Here is a 25,447-nt window from a genome sequence, read left to right as displayed (position 1 = left end):
CTAATAGACCAAATTAATTCAGATTCCACTCATTGTAGTGCTATCACTTTTTGAATTTTTTCCACTTCAAAAAGTGCTCTTACATATTTATTAGTTTGCTCAGCAGAAAAGGTTAAAAAAAGCCTTGCAAAGTGTGATACACCTAAATTAAGAGTGGACTTGCCTCTCAAGATAACTACATTAGTACAGGAAAATTATTGAAAAGCAACTCATTCCTGAGTGGTCATTCCTGACTGTGACACAGGGAAATTGCACCAGCACAAGTCAGTTATTACACTATTGCCCACGTGCCACGTTAGAGGCTAACATTGTTACAGAAATAGGACTTAAAAAAAAAAAATCAAGAGACTTGCAATGTTTTTAGATGCAGTAGAATTAGGAAAACCTTTTTAACTATAGTTAATGATATAGAAGTATTTTCCACATTTTGCTGCTATTGCCAGCTGTTACCTTTATTCTGTCTCTCACAATAGAGTCCTCACAAAGATATTACTGAATATTTTTATTTAATAGCATTATAATCTCCAGAAAAAAAATCTTGTAGATTTTACAAATTAAGTAATACTAAGTCTTGTCAATGCTTGGGTGGAAGAGCTTCATAGAAACGTCTGTGTTTAAACCTTGTCAGTCTTTTATATAAATAGTGCCCCATTGACCTATTAGGAGAATTCAGATCTCAGTGGTTCATCAGGTGCTGTTTCTCAGAAGATAAACCACAGGTTGTTATGTTTTCTGTAATTGCAGAATTTTATAAAAAGTAGTCCACTATACTGGTGACATTCCAATTTTAGAAATTATATTCAGACTACCTTAATTTCCCCTGCCATTTCAGTTTGCTGTGGTATTATTCACCTACTGTCATAAAATACTGTATAGAATGGTTGTGTGTATTAAAGTGGAAAGACTCCCTGTACTTTTTGTTTATAATTTCAGAAACATTTTGGTGTCTTTCAGGGCAAAAGATACTATTTAAACTTAAGTGATCATCCTTAAACTTGGCAGTATGATATGTGTATGTGTGTGTGTGTATATATATATATATACATATATAGACTTCAGAGTACCAGCTTCTTATGCTTTGTTAGTTATACTAATTGTTTGAACCCTTGGTCTTTTTGTATCATAGAATCACAGAATTGTAGGGGTTGGAAGGGACCTCAAGAGATCATCGGGTCCAACCCCCCTGCCAAAGCAGCTCCCTAGCACACATATCACTAGTCACTGCTATATAAGCTGGCCATTGCTGCTTTTGAGTTTTTGAAATGTTATCTGCAGTGGTTTTTTCTCTTGTCTTTCTGTGTAACTTGAAACCACACTCTTGGCATGGTGTATTTCTGGTTTCAGTAGCTGTTGTACCTTATGATTGTCAGTATTCCTGCTCTCTGCATATGGTTTGTGGTAGAGTAGTTGCACTCATTGTGACATGTTCTGCCTTATAGTAGCTTCCTTCTTTCTTGTTTTATTTTTCACCTATATTCATCTACAAGTACGTTCAGATTTTTTTTGTGTTTATGTATGCTTTAATGGGCAATGAACCCCTTCAGCTAGCCAACATCGAGTTTTTGCCCATTTACTGTGATTTCCTTTTGCTTTTTACTGTATTTTCCATCAGTTCTGCTAGTTTGGTTTAACGCTGAAAGTGCCTGAGTTAACATATAAGCAAGGCGTGCTAAGTGGTGTGGCTGTTAACTTTATTAGTACAAACAATACTCAGCCATGATTTTTATTCTTCCCTACATTTATCTTAACTCCACATTATAGACCAATACAATTTTATTGTTAAGCACTGAGCTGTTTATTTTTTGAGTAACACAAAAACATCCAAGAGCAGCAAAATTCCAAATTGCTGCCATTCCTAAACTAAAAACAATTGGCAAAGTGATTTTAAATTACATCTTCTACTTCAAAATTTACATCTGAATGGAGATTGGTTATTTCAAGTTTCAGCCAGATGGTAATTAAAATGGGCAAGTTATAAACCTCTCGGAATAAATGTTCTAGTTTGGAATGTAAATGCCAGCAGTGGAGATGCTGAATGCTGTGATACCACTCTGTGCATGTATCCATTTCAGCATTAGCTCAGTGACCACTGGTGTTTTGATCATTTGTTTAATTCCCTTTTATAACTAGCCAAACATCTTGTCTTGGATTTTTGATACTTACTAACTGTACAATAAATTTAGTACAGGACATTCAGAATAGGAATAATTATATGTTCATTGCTGCTAACCAATTAGGGTGATTCTGCAGTCATTATCTAACGATACATGACTGAAGAACTTGATTATTGTCATTGCTTTTAATTTTTATTAAATTAAGTTTTTTTAATAGTGTCATTTTGCAAATGGTTCTTAGCAATAATACCTTCCAAGCTACCATAATCACTGGATAATTAACCTGCCAGGATTAAGCATACTCTACTTTGCCTCAGGATGCTTAACTCTCAAATAAGGTCAATTATCTCCTGATGATAACTGCTTTGTCACAAGTTGCTGCTTAATTCGTCTGTAAAAGCTCACCTTGGAATACATATTTTACAACTCAAAGTAACTTTCAGTAACAGAATGGTCAAAGGAGTGAAAGCTTTTAAAATTACACCTCTACACAGAGTTGTGAAATGTTTCTTACACATCAATTGTACTAAGCAAGTAAAAGAGCCTAAATTTGCATATAATTCTTTCTCAGTCCTCTTTCCACTTTCCCAGGTATGGCTAAAGCTTGATGTCTCTGATATACTTGACACATCAAAGTCAATAATGAGCACAGGAATCTGAACTCAATTTCCAGTCTTGCAAATACAATGTGATTTACAATGGCATCTACTCAGGGAAGGAACTGCTTTTGGGGGAACAATCTGTGTATTTTGGGACATGCAGCTGGATAGCAGTTTCTTTTCTATGGAGGTCTTCAAAATTCAAGGGACACTACAAAGCTTTCACATGATTCATCCCTGCATATGTCAGTCATTCATGACTCAGAGGAATATTTATTAAGATATTGATGTGGTAAAGATTTTTTGGGTTCTCTTCCTGTGTGTAGGCAGGACATCACAGAGAAATTTTAGAATTTAGAAACTTCAGAATTACAGACACTCTGAGCTCCTCACCTATTGCTTTACAACAAAAACCATAACCAAACAATATAGCTTGCAGTATACAATGTAAAGCAACTGGTAAAAGTTCAGGCTTATGTAGAAGAGAAATTGCTTATTTTTTCCAAAGCATGAATAATAAAGGAAACTAAGATAACAATTATTATTGGAAATTAGATCCTTTTCCTCTGTAGTGTAAAGAGCTGTTACTTTTAAACACCCAGTTTCTGAACAAATTAATTACAGGATTGTAAGCTGAAGTTCTGCAAAGACAGATGCTTCTGCAAGCTCGTGGGGAAATTGATGCTGGTGTGACAGCAAATGTGCTGAAAAGAATCACATAATCACAGAATTGTAGGGGTTGGAAGGGACCTCGAGAGATCATCGGGTCCAACCCCCCTGCCAAAGCAGCTCCCTAGCACATATTGCACAGGTCGGCGTCCAAACGGGTCTTAAATATCTCCAGAGAAGGAGACTCCATCACCTCCCTGGGCAGCCTGTCCCAGGGCTCTGTCACCCTCACTGTGAAAAAGTTCTTCCGCATGTTGGTGCGGAACTTCCTGTGCTCCAACTTGCAGCCATTGCCCCTTGTCCTGTCTCCACAGACCACTGAAAAGGGGCTGGCTGATTCCCCCTGCATTCCATGGTTAAGATACTTATAGACATTAATTAGATCCCCCCTTAGTCTTCTCTTCTCAAGACTGAACAGCCCCAGCTTATTCAGCCTCTCCTCATAGGGGAGATGCTCCAGGCCCTTAATCATCTTTGTAGCTCTTCTTTGGACCCTCTCCAGGAGATCCCTGTCCTTTTTATACCATGGAGCCCAGAACTGGACACAATACTCCAGGTGGGGCCTGACCAGGGCAGAGTAGAGAGGGAGGATCACCTCCTTCAATCTGCTGGCCACACTCCTCTTGATACACCCCAGGATCCCATTGGCTCTCTTAGCCACCAGGGCACACTGCTGGCTCATGGCCAACCTGTCATCCACCAGAATCTCCAGGTCCTTCTCCATAGAGCTCTTCTCCAGTTGGTCATCCCCCAGCCTGTACTGATACAAGTGGTTATTCCTTCCCAGGTGCAAGGCTCTACACTTGCTTTTGTTGAACCTCATCTGGTTTCTCCCTGCCCAGCTCTCCAGCCTCTCCAGGTCTCGCTGAATGGCAGCGCAGTGTTCCTGCGTGTCAGACACTCACTTCCATGTTTCAAAAAGCAATGACAAAGCTTTAGTGGTGGTTCTGGAGTTACAAATCCTGAGCTTTAAAAAGATGGGCACCTTTCTATGCATTATGAAACAGATCTTGTGTTATTATTTCATTTTACAGTTGTACTGAAATGGCATATTGCTCCATCTTAATTTAAAGTATTTTCAAATGAGGTATCAAATCCTAACACAAACATCCCTGCAAATATATATGCTTTGGACACAGCCTTTAAGAACTTTTATAAGCCTTTATAAAGGCACGACTCTTCAATGACAGGGAAAAACATTGCATCTAAAGCTGACAGCAGTGGCTGACACGCTCCCGATCTTGAACTTGTGGTGACTCTGAGATTTTGTGCTTACTATAACCCAGGGAGAGAATGGAAATGCTAAGTTTTCTGGCATTAAATTGTGTTCAGCAGTCCGGGGTTTACACCAAAATGAGTTTCCAAACGAATCAGTCTACTCCCTTTCTCTAATCTATAATGCATGTTTGTAAGCAAATTTCTCTCCACATACTTTGATATATATATGGATATGACACTGTGGATGACCTGCAGGCCCACCTGCAAATTTCCTCTGCTGGATTATCACCTGGGACCAGACCAATTCCTGCAGGCTTACGAACCTGCCCACAGCTCACAAGAATCTTGAATGAGACGTAATCACTTTGGCTCAATAAATGAGCCTCATGATGATTCTTTTTAAATAAGTGTGCATTCATAACGGCATAACTGAATTGATCTGAATTTACACCGATGCAATCACCGCTGTTTAAAGGCCTAGCATATAGTTTTCCATACTATCTGAATGTCCCTTTACACTGGTGAGTTGCCTGATTCTGAGGAAACAATGAGGAAGTAAGAGACAGGAGAAAATCACGTGGCAGATATAATTTGGTGTGTGGAGCAAGGGCAATAGAGTTCTAATTTAAATAAATAATGAAAGGGATACAAACATTTAAATCTATTCTTCCTTATTGGATGGGGCCAAGAAGTAAAGAACATAGCAAAGGAGGGCAGGTTGTGCTGAAAATATCACTAAATTGTTGTTTCTGTTTCAAGTATCTTCAAGTAAGCACTTAAAATTATTTTTGAATGTTTGCAGTTATTAATAGAAGGCAAATATTAGATCTTAGGTGAAACAGAGTATCTTGAAGGGGTTCATTTTATTGTCCTGCTAACTTACATGTATGTTATGTAAAAAGCCCTTAAAGGACTTTGATCCTCTCTTCTTGGGTTACTGGGACTGGTCAATATTGAGTGGTTATTTTCAGCCAGTGGTTGTTTGCAAGCTATTATCCCTATGACTTCAACCTTTAACTTCAGCTACTACATCTTTGTATGTTCTGAATTAAGTTTTCAGAAGCATTAATTATCTTAAACGAAATTAAGTTGGTTGTCAGTGCTTTGTGCTTAAGTTTACATGCCAGCATATCCCTTCTTGTTATGCCTTCAGAAATTCTCACAAACTTGCCCCACAGGTGAGGTAATTATCTTCATTTCATAGCTGAGTGAGAGACTGAGGTTTACTCAGGCCCCTTCAGGGAGTCTGCGGTTAAGTTAAAAATCGTAGTCAAATATTCTGACCCAGTTTCTAAAATACACATGGGAAAAAATTTTGTAAGAAGACATCTCATCTTCTCTTCTATTTTAACAGGTAGAGGTTTTTAAGGTCAGCTGCTGCTGGTGTTTGCTTTTCTAAACTGTAGTAAACAGAGAGCAATTTCTTTTAAGGAACCCTACATTTAAAATTGCTGCAAAGTTTTTGGAGGGAGTCTGAGAATTAAAAATTGTAATTTTGAATGGAGGAAAAAATACTCTTTTTCTTTGATGTCATTGTAGAATTTTGACACATTCCTGGTGCAGGTGGTGTGTTTTCAATTAAAGGAAAGCTACGGCACTGGAATACTGCTGCTTAATTCATACAATTAACTTTCTCAATATTGGAATATCTAATAAATTGTAGCCAACTGAAAAATGTGAGGGTCTCTAGCACAAGGGAGATTGATAATGTCAGTGGCATGTTGTAAAGATGTGCTGTGGGAAGGATGCTGAAACAGCCCAAGGCTATTTCAGCTGCAGACACTGGATCTGCTTCTCTGCTTTTCTCTCTCTCTCCCCCCTCCTCCCCGCCCCCCATGAACTGCAGTGGCTCTCTAAGATTGAAATGCTTTTAAATCATTTCCCAACCTTGCAGCCGTCTTTGATAAAAGCCCTGTTATCTGAAATGATATGAATCACTGTGGAGTTAATCATACCTTATACAACAACATATTTTGTTGTGATTCATTCTGTTTCAATTAATCATCTTATTTATCTACATTGTCTCAGCTGCTGCACTGAAATTCATGAGTAATAAGCAAGTAATTATTTTAGTATAGTTTACCTAGTACATTATGAATGAAAGGAAAATTGAGAGCCAAGTATTTAAATTGATATTTAGTGCTGCTTTCAGCTAATGTCTAGCTATTTAAGCAATTTAGGAATCCTATCTCAAACATGGCTTTCTTTTTTCCTGTTATGGAAAACAAGCAGGTATTTAGGAGAGAAGCATATACTGTACAAGAGGCTTCTTTTCTTAAAACTAAAACTATTTTCTGGTAGTCTCTCAGAACGCTTAGGGATATTTATCCTTCCTTATGCTATGCAGTGTTGAGAGACTTTTAAGATTACAAATACTGGTTAGAACACAGCACAAGACAGAACATGTCTTGTGAGTGAGGAAGGCAGATTTCACCATATTTCAGCAGCTTGTGTTTTACTGACGATGATTGATAACCCTTTACACTTTGTAGCACTTCCCAGAGCATCTCATAACACTTCATAGACGTTAAAGCTCAGAATAAACCAATAAGGTGGGTGTGTAGTCTTGTCTCTGTTTTACAGGTGGACAATTGAGAGGTTATTTGCCCAAGGTCATACAGCAAGAGCAGAGCCAGGAACAAGCAAAATTGAGTTCTTACATTTTTCTTCAGTTAGTGTCCTGAAATGTTGTCAGCTGCTGGATACATTTATGAAAAAACTCCCCAGATTGGTGGGAAAGATGTGGAGAATTTGGCTTTCAGTTTTCAGTGTAATATTAATGTATGTTCCTGAAATTCCTTTAAAGGTGATTTGCACCTGAACTTTCATAATCAGTACCAGGGCAAAAACATATAATACAAATATACAATCTGTGAGCTGCAGAACTAAGGGCAAGAATAAAATTTAGCTATATAGTTGATAAGAAGTAGAATGGAGGCAGAAGTGTTCACAAAAACTTCTTTAAATTGGTGTAAATCCAGAATGATTCAGTTTCCCAGAGATACTTGCAGGTAACAATGCAGGTGAAATAGGTTTCAGTAAAGGTTTTGTTTTCCTGTCCAGCTAACGACTATTCAATGACTCTCTACTTCCAGTCCTATTTGGGCCAGACGTAGCCAGTTCCTGAGTCAAAGCATTATTAGATCATACTCAAGCCTTTTATATCAACATATATAGGGGATTCTCCCTGTTACCAGCCCTACAGTGAATTATAAGGCTGCAGTGCCATGTTATCCCCATGGATAACATCTAAATGTGAGCTGGTGTGGACCTTTCTCACCTGCCTCTATCACATAGTCTCATCTGCCACCTTTAGTCAGATGTAACAATTTTATGTCCACAGAAAGAGTACTTTCTGTGTTCTATATTAAGAATAAATCACTGAGCTTTTCCAGTTTTCCCAGGCAGCAGGATCACTAGATCTAACTAAATGAGGGGGTAATAGGTAGTGTTGCAGAGGACTTTGAAAGAGAAAGTCTGGTAATCTCTGTTTCATCTGATCTAACCAGTCTATACTGTTAGGCTGTCCCTAACAATATAGCAAAGAAACACAGTTAGGGACATTGTCTGACTTAAAGGTTTATTTCTGTAGTATAGTATTTACAGCAATATCCTTTTTAATCCTGAGATATGTGCAGCACTCTATATAGTTTTATCTGCAGGTATTTAGTTGAATGTTATTATACATAGATAAGTTCAGGTATCAGCTATAAAGTTCATGGGCAGATGTTTTTAGATAAAAGAGCTTGTATTTGCAAGAAGAGTATGTATTGATGCTTCCTGTGTTTATAAATTTGAGTCTGAACAAAAGCTACTTGAAAGAGAAGGGACAGATAGTCAAGGAGCCAGAAATAAGTCTGTGATGGTGTTCAAAACCATGTGATCGTGTATTGCAGAGAGTTCTGGAGGCTGCTCTCAACTAAACTGAGTATTCAAATATTACTCAAGAAAATATTCAATATAATAAATACAGAGACGAAAAGTAGATGTGTTTTTCAGTCTGTGTGAGTGCAGATGACTTAGTAATTATTTTAATACTGAGACTGTTTTAAAAGAATACATCTGAAATGCAAACATCTGGTTGTACAAAAGTAAGGTGAAACTGCATTAGAGCAGTTTTCAAAGGAGTTAATCTTGAAAACATAGTTTGGGGATTTTGGAATAGAATTGGCAATATCCTTATTATTACAACGTATTTTTCTGTACTATTAAATAGCACTATTTTTTCAAAACTACAATTTCAACATTGTTTCTTTTTTCATGTTATCTTTCTCTATCAACACCTTCCTTCACCCTACTTATATAGCTCAACTAATATTTTTATTCCATCAAGAGAATTTCACATCTGATTACAAGCTTTATTTTTCTGACTGTCTTCAGCAAAGAGAAGCAAAACTAGGCATTTGAACCCTCTCTCTCCTTTCCAACTATTTATGTAATAATCTGTCACTAGTATTCCTACTGTTTGTAGTTTTTATAGGAATACACGTAGCCCACTGATGTTTCCTTAAGACTACTGAAAAGCTGCTACATATAAGTAAACACAAAAAACTTTTTCATTCATGTATTGATATATATGTTGAAGGCATTTAGAACTACTGCTAAACTGTTATTGATTAAAATCTATATTTAAAATTTTTATTTAGAGTTAAGACATTTGAATTTATAATATTGGACATTTTCATTTATTAAATTTACTAATTACACTATCAAAACATAATTTGTCCCTCCTATGAGTGCCATTAAAAGGCAAGCTAAACATGCACTATGTTACATGATGGGTCATGAATACATGTCAGCGTTGCAAAAGTATTTTATAAACCTCTAAGTAATTTTTCAAAGAGTTGTCAAAAATTTAGGAAAGGAGCTTGGAAAAGGAGTAGAAAAAAAAATATGGTTGCAGTGTACTTAAAGTACTTGAAAGATACATAAAAGCATCTAAGTTTTTCCAAAAGGTATTAATTGATCTCTAAAACCTTTCCTTATTTATAAATGTAAGCCATGCCATTTACGACAGCCGTTGGGTGATAATTTTGCAGCCACATGAAAGTGTCTCCTCAAGCTGTATTTCAAGGTTTACTGGTCATATTCTGACTTAGAATACCATTTGTTTAAATCTTGACCTCCCAGGGAAGGAGAGTGCAGAAGTTGTTTTGCTATAGGTTTGGGTTCTAGGTTAACAGAATTAATCTCTTCTAGTCATTACACTTTTTTAAAAATAATTCTTCACAGAAATGATCCTCTACATCCTTACTTTAGTAAGCACTGCCAACATATAATGATAAGGAACAATGTCAAAATGGTACTTGTTAAGTCCTCAAAACCTCATTTGACACCTTGTATTCAGTGTCAAAATCAATTACATACACAGTCACATTATGGAAACATGCATGTGACTCAGTTGGCGTTCTGTGCTGAAGTGGTTTCCAGGTGAAAGAATTTCTTCTAGAGGAAAGAATTGCAGCAGTCTCATGGCTTAGATTCTAGAAATTTTGAAATGTATAAATCTGTATATTTCTTGGTTATGTTTCTAGCTAGAGGAACCCCTACTCTGCATTTGAAATTCCGCAAACAGTTGATTTCATCATCCTCAAGTTACTTCATTCAGAGACAGCAGTTTCACAAGTAGAAACTTTCTTCTTCCCAACTGCAACTATGGAGAAAGGAATTCCTCACCACCCTTACAAAAGAAGAGGCAATTGGTGTCTGCTTCTCATCTGAATCTTAGAGGTCTGAGCCAAATGGTTCTTCCTGCTCTATAAGGCCACAGACTTTCCTTGTCAATAAGCAAAAACCTTTAGCATTTGAGAACCTCGCTTGAAAGCAATGGGAAAGTGGTACACATGCCAATGGAAGACACTGAGGATACTTTAGCAATACTTTTCAGGCTTTCCTGCTGTTGCCAAGGTGTACAGCCCAGCTAGTTGAATGATTAGGCTGTTTGAGGATGTTCCCAGAATTTCTGGAGTTTTAAGTTTCTGGAGGTTTTTTGATGCTGAAGATTGATGGATCTTGATTCAGGGAAACACATTTTTATTGATAAATTCTTCTTCATTTTGATTTTGTTGTCCCGTGAATTTAAGCCCATCTGCAGGTGCTAATCAACAGCACACTTATTTCTCTTTTTTAGTGGATGTCCTTCTGAAGGATACTGTCTTTGTTCTTGTGAGAGGCCAAGCTATTAGAAGTGTCTTTGGTTCCCAGCATGTAAGACACTTTACAGAATTGGGCCCTCTTCAGAGGATCTCTTTTCACAAGGTGTCTTTCTTCTTTGGAATTCCTCTGAGAGCCCAGGGCAATTTTATCTTGTCTAGTCAAACCATCGATTTCTCCAGGTTGTACAACATTCTTTTTTTAAAAAAGTGGGATTTTTGTGACAAATTAAATTGTAGCCATAAATTCTGTTGTTATGGTAGTTCTGATTGGTCTGAAAGGAAGACCTTGCTCCAAATGGAAAGAATATCTGAAATGTCATGGGATTGCGGATATCTTTCACTATCAGTTCATGAGATTTTCCCTGAATTTTTTTGAAACATGTATGACCTATATGGGTGGGCAGTCACGTGATCTTAGCAAACACAGAATTTAGTATATATGTCATTTTGCAGCAGCTATGATTAGTATGTCTTCCTCTCATTGGAATTTCTACTAGACCAGTAGATATATCTGTGAGTGGTCTTGGACACACACCAGTTTCAGATAAATGGATCAGTCAATTTAAATTCTGCACATATAGTTGCCAAACACTGTGCATTTGATTTGAACATCAAAATAAATGCCAGATTTGGATGGATTTGCATCTTGGTATATGCGAATTACGATAATGAGTCAAACTGCTGAATGTAACTGCTCAAAAAAGAACACTCATCATCTGGAACCAAATTCATTTCTTCTAGAATCTAAACTGGTGAAAAGAACTGAAGAAGTACATAGCCTTATACTGGTCACTTTTAGCCCATCTCTGAACACGCATTGTGCAAGTATTCTAAGCACTGTTTCACTGGTGGGAGGTGGACCCATTATTTTAGAGTACACTGTAGAAACCATAAGATTCAGGAGTCCATCTCAACTCTACTTGCAGATGAGTTTCTTTCATATTTCCAACAAAAACTCTGTCCCTGAACATGAGAGTAGTACATGTATATATTTCAGGTAGAGGAAGTGAAAGTCAAGATCACAGTGTTTAGTGTTTTAAGATCGTCTTCAGATGTGTTCTTTTTAATCTGGCATTGAAGCAACAATGTAAATCATCCCAAAGTTATCTTTTCATTTATGGCAAAGGTGTTGAGTACCTTAGGGAGAGGTCTTCCTTATAACAGCCTTTATTCAAGGCCTACCTATTTATTTGGCTTTGTTCCTCTTCCACTGGAGTTTCTGTAGGAAGTTAAATGTCAGTTACGTCTTTTTAACCAATGTTCACCTCTATTATTCTTAAATAAGAGTTTCTGTTCTTATTTGGAACTTAAAAGTGCACAGTATAGTGCACTGCAACATAAATTAACTCAAGTTGGTTACTTTGGAGAGCATTTGGACAAATCTAGAGTGAAAGAAGAATATGTAAAATGTTAACAAGGAATGTTATCACACCAGGAAGATGCTTCATTCAGGAGTAAATTATGCAGGCATTCTTTCTTGTGGCTGTTATTCAAGGTTACAGGTTTTAGAAGAATATCTGGTGTAATAACACACAGAACAACCCCCTTTTTATATCAAAGAGTCTTACACATTCAATGATAGAGTCATGATTTTGAGTATTAGGTGGATGGGGGGAATTGGATAATTAGACAATATGGTTATCCACAGTTAATATTTTTTACACTTATTTTTCAGGGTAAATGCCAACCCCTTAATGAGAATTTAAAGGAAACCAGACTGTTCTGTAAACTTTCTCTTTCCTTCAGTTTTCTTTGAAGCAGTTTTCCAAAGACAACGTCCTGGGCTTCATAGATTTCTGGCCTGATCCATTACAGCCACTTCTGTGATCCTTGAACAAAGATAACTTCTTTCAGGGAAAGATTAGCGAGATAAATAGAACTCTCTCATTTTACAATTTATACTACATGTGGAAAGTTTTCTAATGATTTATTTTTTTTTAATTAGAATTGAACAACTGTTTTCAGTGCTACTGTGTTGTTCATCTGTTAAAAAGACCTCTTGCAATAAATCCTTGTTCAGGATAATGAATAAGAAAAATTATACTTTGTGTAGATAAAATTCCCAAGAGTAGATTTGAAATATATCCAACTCATCCTGCAAACTGTTTGAAATGTAACTAATTTTGTCTATACTAATCTGTCAAACCATGTTACTAATTTAAATCAAGATCATAACAAGTTATGTTGCTTACCTTCTCATAACATTTACTTAACTACTAATTTTTTTTTTCCTATTTTTTTTATTCCATGCCTTGTCTATTTCTTGCATTCCATTTTTCTGGAATCAAACACATCAAACCCAGCAACAGCCTAGGGTGCAAATTTGGTATAACTCTGCAATGTTTTCCTGTTTTAATTCCACATTTTACAAACGCCTTTATGGAAACATAAATATAGATTTATGTTGCCTGTCTCAGCTTATATGGAAAGTTTAACAAGGTCTTCAGTAGTACTTCTTACTGAGCATAGTTACTGTTCTCTTGCAACAGAGCCAGCTCCTATGCTCTGAACTACCCTAACTTGCCATCTTTCTGTAATAAACTACCCCTTGAAAACCCTTTCCATGTTCCTCCTCCAGTAATCTCCCTGCAAATATGAAATGCCTCCCTAATACTATACTGGCTAGAGGCGTAAAGCATGCAATGTTCAGACCTGCATCGTGTCTTTTGTCCTTGGATGGCAGTAAATGAGAGATTGACAATATTGTAGAAGGGAGATCCCCAGCTTGCCAGCAAGACACACAGTATCTACAGCCTGCCCTTGAAGGCCACCAGGATATTAAGCTTTACATAAGAGTTTACCATTTATCAATAAGCTATTATGGGGTAACCTTAGAAGGTTTCTAAAATATTTTCCCCAGTGCCCAATACAACTCCCTGACTTTGCAAAGGCATATGAAAAACTATCAATAAAATTTCAAATTCTCTAAAATAGCTTTCCTCAGAAACATGTCATATACAGAATATATGATAGGTTGGCATGTTAAAATGGTTTTGTGCATCCTTTCTAAAGCATCTTGCATTACTAGCTTGTGAATTGACCGTTTGGGTAAATGTGTCCATCCCAAGAGAGTTTTTCTAAGAAACCATCATGTGTTAATTTTTCTTGCCTACCCTTTCCTACTCTTATTAAAGCAGTTAACTTTACAGAAGGTATTTGGATTACTATACACTATACAAACCCGAGTAAGAGCCATGTCCTGTCCTGAGAAACTTAAATTTTAAGCAGGGATTCAAACAAAAGACTTGAGAAGTAATGACCATAGAGAGGTGAAATGTCATAAGAAGGATCATACATTTGTTCAGTGCTGTTACCAAAAATATAGCTGAGATTTTTTTTCCCTGTAATATATATCAATTCCTAAAAGAAATGCAATCAATATAAAAGAAAAAAGTAACGATGGGCTATGCTAGTGTGTGTATATATTTTATATTTTATAATCTTCATTACGGGGGGGGTTCAATGTTTTTTCATGGGTTTTTTTCAGTCATATATATCATGCAGAATTAATGCAGTTCACGATCAGTTAAAATTTTAAATATTTAAGCAAGCAGTATTTAAGATTAACTGTTCTCCATTTACTGACCGTTACTTGGAACCAAAAAAATCTTGTATTTTTGTAAGCATAGTAAGCTACACTGTTTTTCTTTAAACTTTAGGGTATGAATTATATTCCTATAATGACAGCTGCAGGGTGGAATGTTTTAACACACTGGAGTGAGATATATCTTGGACACATTCTTGGTATCTTAAGTTCAACATGCTCCATATGGTGCCACTGAGCCAGTGATTTTGAAGAAAACAGTCAAAGACTGCTGAAACAGCGTAAAATACAAATTAGTCTTTGCTATATAAGTAAAAAAATTCACTGTCAATCTTTTCAGCTTTCTGCATGAATACTTCCAGCAACTTTTAATAGCAGTCCCCATGTTTTGAAACAACTGTTGAATTCTAGCAGAACAGAGTGAAAGATTGTAGGCTAAGAATGTATACTCATTATTAGCTGTGTTATGCCTAAGCCTTATGCAGGAGAGCAAAGGTAAAGGCAGTTGGGCATCCCTGTATTGGCATCTTAGTCTCTAATGTGGCAGTGTGGATAGTGTGTTGCATGATTTGTGAGAAGTAGGTTGCTCTTTGTTGACTTGGTCCTCTGTCAGCACAAAAGAGCCATGAAACAGCTATGTCTCAGGGAGGTATTATCTTAGTCCTACTATTGAGAATAGTAGTGGTGGATAGCAGTTTTACCTTGATGTAAAAGTATGTAATAACCATTGTTATGACTTCAGTATTTCAGTGTTTGTGGTACCAGATTAGCTGGGAATTATGTTTTCAGGACATTGGACTTCTTTTCTTGTATGCTTTTGTTCATAAGTGTCATGACATGTAGGAGTTAATATATGAGTAACTTGCATGTCTATCTTTCATCTATGTGATTGGAATTTTTTCAACATAAACTTAACCCTGAGTTTCCCAAGTTTATGGATTTCAAAGTTTTTAGAGCCTACTTGCAGTTCTTAATACTGAAGTTATTGGATTATACTCTCATTTTAACTCTATATTGACCTGTATTGTTATTATTATTGTTGTTATGGCTTTTTTAAAGTGTCATATGTGGACTCCAAACAAGAAACACAAGGATCACACAGTCATGCAGAAATTCTGTCTCTTTCAAGTGGTATCATCCTTAAATTGTTTTGTATTGATGTTGACTCTTTAAGAACAGATTTACAAATATAACAAAGTATAAGAAAAACAGTCACAGAGCCCTGACCATTAACCTGTGTTTGTGTACCTTTTCTGTCACCAGAACAACTTAATGAAATGAAACACTTAAGGCGGAGATTTGCAGAGTTCTGTTAATGTGAAGTCGCATGTGACAGCCTGAGTTGATCTAGGAATTTACTGCCAGAGGAAACTGGAGTTCTTACTCCCTGTTCTCCCCATTTTCGGACTTGTAACTTTCTTCTCTGGTTCCCTCCACACAGTGGAGCTAAGGCAGCAGAGATGTGGGGGCTATTTTAAAGAAAAGGCCTAAGGAGGTATGGCCATGTGAATGTCAAACAGCAATATAATTTAAAACAGTCCATCTAAAAGTAAGAAACCAAAACACAGTCCTTGAGCTGCTTCTTCACTGCTAAATTGTTCCAATCTATAAAATTATTAGACATTGACTGACAGGTAACTGCTAGCATTTTTGTAATCCCATATTAGAGCTACCTGCCCTGATGTAGTCCCTCTAGATATAATGAGATGAAATAATAATCAATGGTTTGTTTAAAATTTCATCTATAAATATAGCCTGAATGCCAAATTTCAGATTATAATTACTTATGACTCATTAAATCCTTTGGGATCCAGTCAGTGTTGGTATCTGTGGTAAAGGACCCAGTAGCTAATAGGATTCATAAATGAAGTTCTTGTATACTCTCAGAAAGTACATTCAAAGCATGCACGGTCTTGATATAATATTTCTCATACTAAATACTAGTCAAATTTCTGCTTTAATGGAAAACAGAACTTAATATTGGCATTAGAGACATGACCAGAACATCAGTGATACATTAAGGTGGATACTTGTTCCACATACATAAATATAATTACTACTTTTTTTCTTTTCTTATTTTTTTTTGCAGCTGTACCTCCCTCATCAGTGATAGTAAGCCTTCCAGTTTTCACAGCCATCTTAATCCATTTGATATGAAGATATAGTGCAACTGTCAAAAAACACTATGCCCTTTCTTTCAGAAACAAGAGTTCCAAACTATACATGTAATCTAACCCAAAGAAATTATCCCAAGAGATCCACTTGACCTGCCAGTGCCTTCCTTCATTTTGTGCCATGGGTAGACTTGTCCCTTGGGTTATCTGCTCAGCAGGATTACAGTCGTTCTAAATTGCAAGACAACTGTGCTTTCCTTCTCTGAGTATCAGTTCATCATCACTATGTGTAATAAGCTTGTGTTAACCTACATGTTAAGCTTGCACTTAATGTTCCTAAACAAGTTTGGAATCACAGACTTGTTTGGGTTGGAAGGGACCTCGAAGGCTATCTAGTTCCAATTCCCTGACATGGGCAGGGACACCCTCTACTAGCCCAGGGTGCCCAAAGCCCCATCCAACCTGGCCTTGAACACTGCCAGGGAGGGGGCAGCCACAGCTGCTCTGGGCAACCTGTGCCAGGGCCTCACCGCCCTCATGGGGAAGAACTTCTTCCTGATATCTAATCTAAATATCCCCTTCTTCAGTTTAAATCCATTACCCCTTGACCTATTCACTACATGCCCTTGTAAACAGTCCCTAACAACCCAACAATTGTGTTATATTGCTCAGCTGGGACAAAAGGAGGACCTCCTTAAGCCAAACAGAGCATGAAAGGAAACCTAAATATCTTTTCTGCATGTTACTGCTCTTTGCTAAAGGAGGGCAGGATCCAGCCTGTTCTTTTCCAATTCCACATCTTAGCTATTTGTAGATTATTTGAGGAGAGGAGGAAACAAACAATAAGGGGAAGATTTGAGAAGATCAGGTGTAGCTTTCTACATTTTCCTGAATATGGCTCTCTCCACCCAGAGGTGGAGAAATTTCCTTAGCCTTTCAAACTTCCTGCTAGAGCTCAACATTCCCTCAGTGCATCGGACTCTGGGAGTGGTTTTCTTCATGCAGATCAGAAGCCTGTTCATACTTTGCTACTTACAGGCCAATAAATTACTTCTCCAGAAAGTTCCTTTCTTGATAAATCAGGCTGCTCGTGTGTTTGCACTATATTATGTAAGAGAAGCCTTGTCATCTTATTGAAATAATAGGACATTGCGAGATACCAAGTATTTATGGCTACGTTTAATGATTTTAAAGGAAGCAAATTATTGCAGCCTCCAGGGCAGCAGTAACTTATATAGTGACAATTTATACGTGTTTTATGTACCTATTTACTTCAGTGTTCACTGCAAAAGTATACTTACCATCTCAATGACCATGTTACCAGATTTCTTTGCTAGTTCTGGAACACAAAATGCCCACATGCCACCTGAACTGAGATTGTTCTCTACACAAGTACTGAAAGTAGAATTTGAGTGTCACACTCTTACCTAAACAGTTACACACAGATTTACAGAACGTTTTATGGTAACAAGTAATTGGTGCAAGGAATCTGGGGCTGTTAGCATACTGTTACATAGTACTGTAAATCCTTTGCCACTAAGCTGAAAGAAAAGCTTCACTGACTCCTATCAGCAGAGACTGCGCTAGTGTATGCTTAACCTCTGGTCTTCTGTGAAATATTGGTACTTTCATGCAATATTCCAGGAAAATAACGTGCAGTATTCAGGAAGACATTTTCTCTGATTTTAAGTGTGAACTCATAAACAAAACCATCTTTTGGCTCTTTACAGCTTGTTAATGTTCTATATATAAAATAGCATCACAGAAAGTGAGGTTTTCCCTGTTGCTGCTTCTACTTTAGAAATGGTAAATTTATTAAGAATTTAAGCAGTTAGCTTAGGGTGCCACTCACTACCACCACAGAAATGAGAAGGCAAGTACTAGCTTTTCCGTATCATCATTAACCACTGGAGCAGTGGTAGGCTACCCAATGTGACTCGTGACAGTGGGCATGTAAAAGGTGAATACTCTTTTATTGCAGATCTAGACGACTACTTAGAGCTTTGTTTTCTCACGTGTAGCCAGCATGAGATAACCTGAATACATATAACAATTGTGAATATGGATAATTGAGGAAAAGCGGTTCGTGGACTGCAGCCTTAATCCACCATTTCGGACAGTCTTGTTTAAAAAGACTTGTTGTACAGGAACGTTAATCTGAACTGAGATAGCATGTTGTTTTAAGCACAGCAGCTTTAACTCAGATTTGTATTCTGTCCATTTGTGGGCAATCTCATGCTAGAACAGGAGTGTTTTTTTTCCTGTTAAACTTACTTTGAAAATGTGTCTAACTATAAGAGAAGCAGGGCATGTGAATTATTGAACAAACGTGTCAACACTTGGAGCCAGCCATTACCAATTCTGTATGAAGATGCAAACATAAAATTGATCCATATTCTTGTAATTGTTGATCTCCTTTTCCTCGAATTGTTCAATGTCAGAATTCTTCCCGGAAAGAAAGAATCTTAGTTTGCTGGGTAGGGAAGTGGACATGTTAGGTTTTGAGTTTATCTGTATGAGTTATAGGAAAGAGTTAGGAAATTACTTTAGCTGGGAAGTTTGATCCAGCCTCCCTAAGTCCTTGAATTGGAGGTATTGACTGAGTGGTTCAGATTCCAGCTTTATGTAGCAAAGCTACTATTTTACTCTAAGTAGAAGCTCCCAAAGGAAAATGAAATCTTAAAGAGAAGGAAACTTTTTTTTTTCACAGCTTCCATGTTAACTGCAAGTACTGTAAAAGGATCAAAAAAAAAAAGCCTCTTTCATTGTGTTATAATTAATAAGCATTAATAATTCCAACTGCTTCAGTTTGTATTTGGATTCTCTCCATTCTATATTTTTTCATCAAAAAAACCCAAAAGCAAAACAAACAGAAGAAACCCCCACCAAACAAAACACCTCCGTATTTTTATGTTTATCTAGACAGCAAATGGAATTTGCAAATAATCCTTTAAGAGCATAGGTATACTTTTTAGCAAAACAAGATGATTCAATTTGTCTCTGACCTTTGCACAGATGTAGACGTACTGGTCCCTGTATAACTTACCAAATAGTCTTCAACAGTGACCTATCCATGGTAAGGGGAAGCCCCAACAAGTCGGTGGAGTGTGAGTGCCCAGCTTCACACCGATGGGCAGGCATGGTGGGAAACTGTCCAGAGAGACTCCTCGCTGCAGCTGGTCAGTTGTTGTGATAGACTAGGTCACTCTGCCTATGTCTCTCCGCTTTTACCACACACTGCTTTCATAGTCAAGGGTGTCTTTGTTCCAGCTGTGATGTTAAAAAGTATAACTCCATTTACACCTACACCAGTAGTCTGGACAGAAGGTGGTTTTTAATCGTTACTGGCAAATACACTCAATAGGGAAGCACATGCATCTTGTATATATATACTTGAAGGTATAAGGTACACTCACATTTGTTACCACTGCAACAGACTTAGGAATAAATCTGCCTCAATTTCTGGATGAAGCCTATCTTTCTCCTACTAAAATCAGACATTCAATCCTCATTCTGTAGCTACTCGAGTATTGTATTTCTTCTCTGTCCTCTTGCTGGTGCAGTCTGGGGTGGATTCCATGTGTGTGATGCTCACACACATGCTGCTCTGCTGCCAGGAGCAGAGGACTTAATTTTCTGTCACATGAAAAGAAACTTGCTGGTACAGTACATTACTAAATGATAGAGACTTATTTCATGAAATGGGAACACTGCAGGGGAATCTGGCAAGGAAGATGTGTTTATGTAACTGAATTGAGTGTTGCAACTGCCATCACTTAGTTCCCTTGGCTGCAGTGAGCGAGTTGTGAGAGAAAAACAATCCAAACAGAGATCTTCAGGCACCGAGGGCAGCTCTAATTGCATACAAATAATTAATAAAAATGAAATTAAATATTATTAGAAAATACAAATACCATTCATTTTCTTACATGATTATGTGTGCTGAGCTCATTGATAGGGACAGAAATACCTAGGGTTTTGCACTTTTATTTGAAGTACATATTCTTTGGGTGTCTTCAGCACATTCTGATATCCCAGGGAGATTCATGACACAAGAGTAATTGCACATAATGTAAACAAGATCTGCATTAGTTGGCTCTTTTACTCAGAATCCCTTTCCAAGTCCAGATGTGTGGTGTGTAAATGTTAGGAAAAGAGAGTCCTTATGAAGTTGCTTTATCAAATGCAGCTAGTCTTCCAGCAAAATGGAGAAAATATAAATTAGAGCTCAAGACCTTGGTCAAATCTGGTGCATAAAATTTTATGGTTATATTTAATGTTCCATATGTGCTTTGGACAAGTGCCATGTTTGTAAAGAACTGCTTCAATATTATTTTTAAAAAGTGACACTTTTAACACAGTATCCTCTGCAAACTGTTCGCTGCTCGCCATGCACGCCAGCCAGACTCCAAATAAACTGTTTGTTTTCATGGTCTAAACCTAAGAGCAAAATGCCTTTCAGAGCATGGCCATTTTCAAAACATGGCATAGTAGATGTCATATGTGACTTTTTGAAGCATAGATCAGAACAGTTGATTAACTTGACTGAAAGGGGAGAGAGAGTGACAGATGCAAAAATCCAATGAGAGCCCAGGAATTAGGAAGACATATATACATGCCTGCTAGTGCTGAATATCTATTTTAGCTTGTTGTTTATAATATAACTATATTATATGAGCACTGTATTCTTCCTAGCTCTTCAGGAAATACAAACCTCAGACCAAGTAGGTTCTATGAATTTGTGCCACTTTTCAGAGGTCCTAGCCTATTTTTTTTTAATTCATTTCCCCAAATCCCTAAATAGCTGTCTTTTAAAAAAGCTTCCAATGCAGCATCTGGTGTGCTGTTATTGCCACTACTTTTGCTCTGAAAGCATAGCACTACTGTTTTAGAATGTTCCCATTCATTTGTTGTCTGGTATTTGGCCAAAAAAAATTATTGCTAATATAAGAGAAAGAAGTAAATTTTCAAGAACCCAAATCGGAATGCAGGCTGAACAAAAGAACAGCACTGCGTTGACCCTACGGCTCTTTTCAAGTTTTGCATAAAATGGAAGAGACACAGCGTCTTGGAAGAAATCACAGGAATTCTTTGTGTTGGAAAGTGTGAGGCAAACTAAATAGATTGAAATAACTCCTGTTATGTTTAAACGCAAATATAATGCTACAGGCAGAGGAAAAAAAAGATTATTTACACTTCTAAGCACTCGGGAGGTGTGAGAAATCTGTAGTGAAGGGCTTGAGCAAGTACTTAGCTAAAAATAACCTCTCCAAAACTGAATTACTACTACTATTACTACGACTACTAATTTCAGCTTTGGAATAATTTGCAGTCTTACATGTGTCATGTAATAAACTAAGTAATGTATCAGGTGCAATTTCAGGTTCATTTGCAATATGCTAAGATATACTAAGCATATAGGGATGGTTAACAAATATATAAATGTATATTAAAATGTAATGTCAATCTGTTATCTCAGCAATTAAAAAACAGTCGTAAGACAAATCCTAAAATATATGTCGCATTTTAAAGACACAGAAGTTGAGGTTAAAGTAGTAACTGTTCTGAAATATAGCTAAGGATTTAAAACATTCTTTGAGTCTGGGAGTATGTGGAGAATGTGCGTATGGTAGAATCTGAGATGAGATAAGTCTTTTGTGTGCTTACGTATAAAATTTATAAAACCTTATTGCTTGAAAACTATGATACGTTTTTATGATCCTTTAGAATATACAACTGGTGCCACTGGGAGAGTGTCCTTGCTTAGCAGAGATTTAGAGAACTACTCTTGTAAAAACACAGTCGAAACTCCAAGTTTTCTGTTATTCAAATGTAGACCAAATCTTTCATTTCTCTTCTGTATGGACTGAGTCCAAACTTTACTTTTCAACTTGGCTTTAAAAATTATTCCTGTGAATTTATGAACTGAGGAATAGTACATAGCGAAGTGTACAACAACCTCCGTCATTACAGTGTAAGAAAAATGTATTTGCACTTTAATATTTTATAGCTAGTGAATGTATCAAATGATATTTTTAGGAGAGAATAGATAGTAATTTATTGCCGCTATACTAACAAGGTAAAATTGCTTCATAGTAACAAAAAGATATATCAGTCCTATTTAACATGAATGGTGACGTAACCAGTATATCTCAAATAATAGCTGTAGGTCTTCATAACCTTCAAGTGCCCAGAAAAATTGAAAGTGCTAAGAAGCTGTGGTATTTTAGTGGCTGCGATTCCATTGCAGGCAGGCTTTTTCTCCCTAGTTAGAGGTTTAGTGAATAAAAATGCTTGTGAAAAACATTGATTTCACCAGGAACAGTTGGAGAATGGATGCATACAGTACTGAAGGAGAGTACAGTTTCATAGAAGGAGATTGCCTTTGTTTTGTCATGATCTATATATGCATTTAGGAAAGTTGTGTGTGTTTTTATATGTGTACATAAAGTTGGTTTAAAAGGGAAGGCAAATGTATGACAGACAAAACTATTCAGCTTCTTATCAGTATTACTGCTGCATATTTAATGCAGCTTAGAGCAAATGGTCACACTGAAAGGAAGGGGGTTGCATGCAGTTAGCAATGAAATAACTGATTGCTAAACTATGAACTTTTAAGAAGTAAGTTGTTGTCGTCATTATGCTGCTATCTCCTGGTGAAAAATAGTGATCTTTGATGCAGGAATGTAGTTTTCCATAATCAAATCATATAATTTTGGAAAAAAATATATAGGAATTAATGCATATTCATACTTCTTTTTTAATTATAATTTTTATTATTTTCCTTTTCTTTCTGTGTGGTTTGAAAGCTTATAGTTTACTTTCTGTTACAGGAACTTTGAACCCCACTTGAAAAAAAATCACTGTCATGTTTAAAAGCATAGTGACAAAACCAACAGATAGGATAGTCATGATCTTTTAACCTAAGCTATTTTTAAAGGAAAAAGCAATTATAATAAAATGAGAGTGATTTGAATGCATGAAGCAATTGGTTATAGGTAATTTCAATGTCTGCTGCCAAGCATATTATAACCCACATGAAATAGTTAGGTAAAGTTCAGTGGTCAGGACATTAATGGACTTCCATATTTTTTTCATCTTTGGTGGGCTGTACTGATGATAACACTCCTTTGGCCAGCAGAAGCTGGAAGGAGTGTTTTTATGTGTCTCTGGGAGATACTGCTTTGTCAGAGCAGCTTCTGATTCATGCTTACCTGCTGCTTAGCTGTGGTCAGTTGCTTGGTTTCTTTAGCTGTTGCTTTTCCATCCTAACAGCAATCTGACTTTTCTGCATATATCAACAGTCTTTGATAAAGTTTTTCCCTGCTTGCTTAGCCCCAGCTTGGATTTTTACCTGTGCTTGTAGCCAGCAGCTACTATCTTAACATGAAGTATAATGTCACATTTCAAAGACCTAGAACTAGAACTAGAAAAATAGGCTGGTGGGAATCTCATAAAGGTCAACAAATTAAAATGGAAGATACTCTTACCTGGGGAGGAATCTTGGCCCCAGGACAGGCTGGGAACCAACTGGGTAGAAAGCAGATTTGCAAGAAAAGGACCTCAGGATCCCAGCGGGGTGGGGGAAATGTGTGTGTATATATATATTATTTATTTGTGTGTGTGTGTGTGTGTGTGTGTATTTGAGCCAGCAACATGTCCTCGCAGCAAAGAATGCCAACAGCATCTTGGGCTGCATTAGGAAGAGCATTGCCAGCTGGTGGGGGCTGGTGATCCTTCCCCTCTACTAAGACACATCTGGAGCACTGGATACAGTTCTGGGCTCCCCCGCATGAGAAAGTCATAGACTTAGTGAAGTGATATCCATGAACGGCCACAGAGGTGATTGAGGGTTTGGAGCATCTATCTTATGAGGAATGGACAACAACAGCCTCAAGAAGATCTTCACAATGCATATAAGTACCTCATGAGAGGTAGTAAATAAGATGGAACCAGGTTTTTCACAGCAGTGTCCAGTGACAGAACAAGAAACAACAGGCACAAATTCAACCCCAGGAAATTCCACTTAAGGGTAAGGAAAGACCTCTACTGTGAAAGTGGTCAAATGCTGGAATTGATTTCCCAGAGAGGTTGTAGAGTCTCCATCCTTGGAGATATTCAAAACCCAGTGATCCTGGAGCAACCTACTCTAGCTGACCCTACTTGATCAGTGGGATTTACTAGAACATTTTCACAGGCCCCTTCCAACCTCAACCACTCTGTGATTTTTAAAATACCTCTTTAAAATATGTTGGAATTTGTGATCACTCTAGTTTCATTACTTAACTTTCTTTCAGTCTCTGCTCTGAGACCATCTCAGGTTCAAGTTGGCTTCTTTTAGAAAAGGAACAAGCATACCAAAAAACCACTCATCCTCAAACACTTAACAGTCAAAAGCAGGTAAATTCTAACTTTTATAAATTATAAACAAAAAAAAATAGTGCAAGAAATTAACAACTTGTCCAAGATGATGAATGGTGCCTTAGTCACATCTGGAATGAGACTTCATGTGATTCAGTCCAGGACAACAGTGCCCTAACTGTGGTCAGAGTGCAATTTTGCTTTTTCATGCAATGAGCGTGTTGTGAGAGCGAGCCACTAGTGCAGACTGAGAACTGGGGTTTTTCCTGCCATAAAGCACCTGCAGGAGCTAAAACTGAAAATAGAGGGAAAAAGTGTTATCTTGAATATTCACACGTATGAATACACATAAATGCAACAATGAATTAGTACTAAATAGCACAATAAACTCAATAAGAATCTTTACATCAACTGGGTTCAAACTTCATTGAAAGAGTAAAACATGTAATATTAAGATCAGTTGAAAAGTTCGTGTTATTGCTGGAGGTTGCAGTGAGCAGCTTTATTTTCCTGCTAGAATTAACAAGCAGTGTGAGCCTAGCACATGAGGAGAGTTACGTGGTGACTGCTCTTTACAGGGTTCCCAATACCTTATCCTTGGTTACAATTCCAAATGGCTGTGCATGACATCATACCAAACAAGCTATATAAAACAACTCAATTTCAGTGCTGA

At 37.1% G+C, this 25,447-nt stretch overlaps 1 protein-coding gene across 2 annotated transcripts in view; it reads left to right on the top strand.

Annotated features, from left to right (window-relative positions):
* Nucleotides 1-25,447, top strand: part of ADK (adenosine kinase) — a 286,337-nt gene that overhangs the window by 205,813 nt on the left and 55,077 nt on the right. The window lies entirely within an intron of this gene.

This window comes from Gallinula chloropus (assembly GCF_964237585.1).
Source record: "Gallinula chloropus genome assembly, chromosome: 5".
Lineage (NCBI taxonomy): Eukaryota > Metazoa > Chordata > Aves > Gruiformes > Rallidae > Gallinula > Gallinula chloropus.
This window is presented reverse-complemented; position numbering and strand designations above follow the sequence as displayed.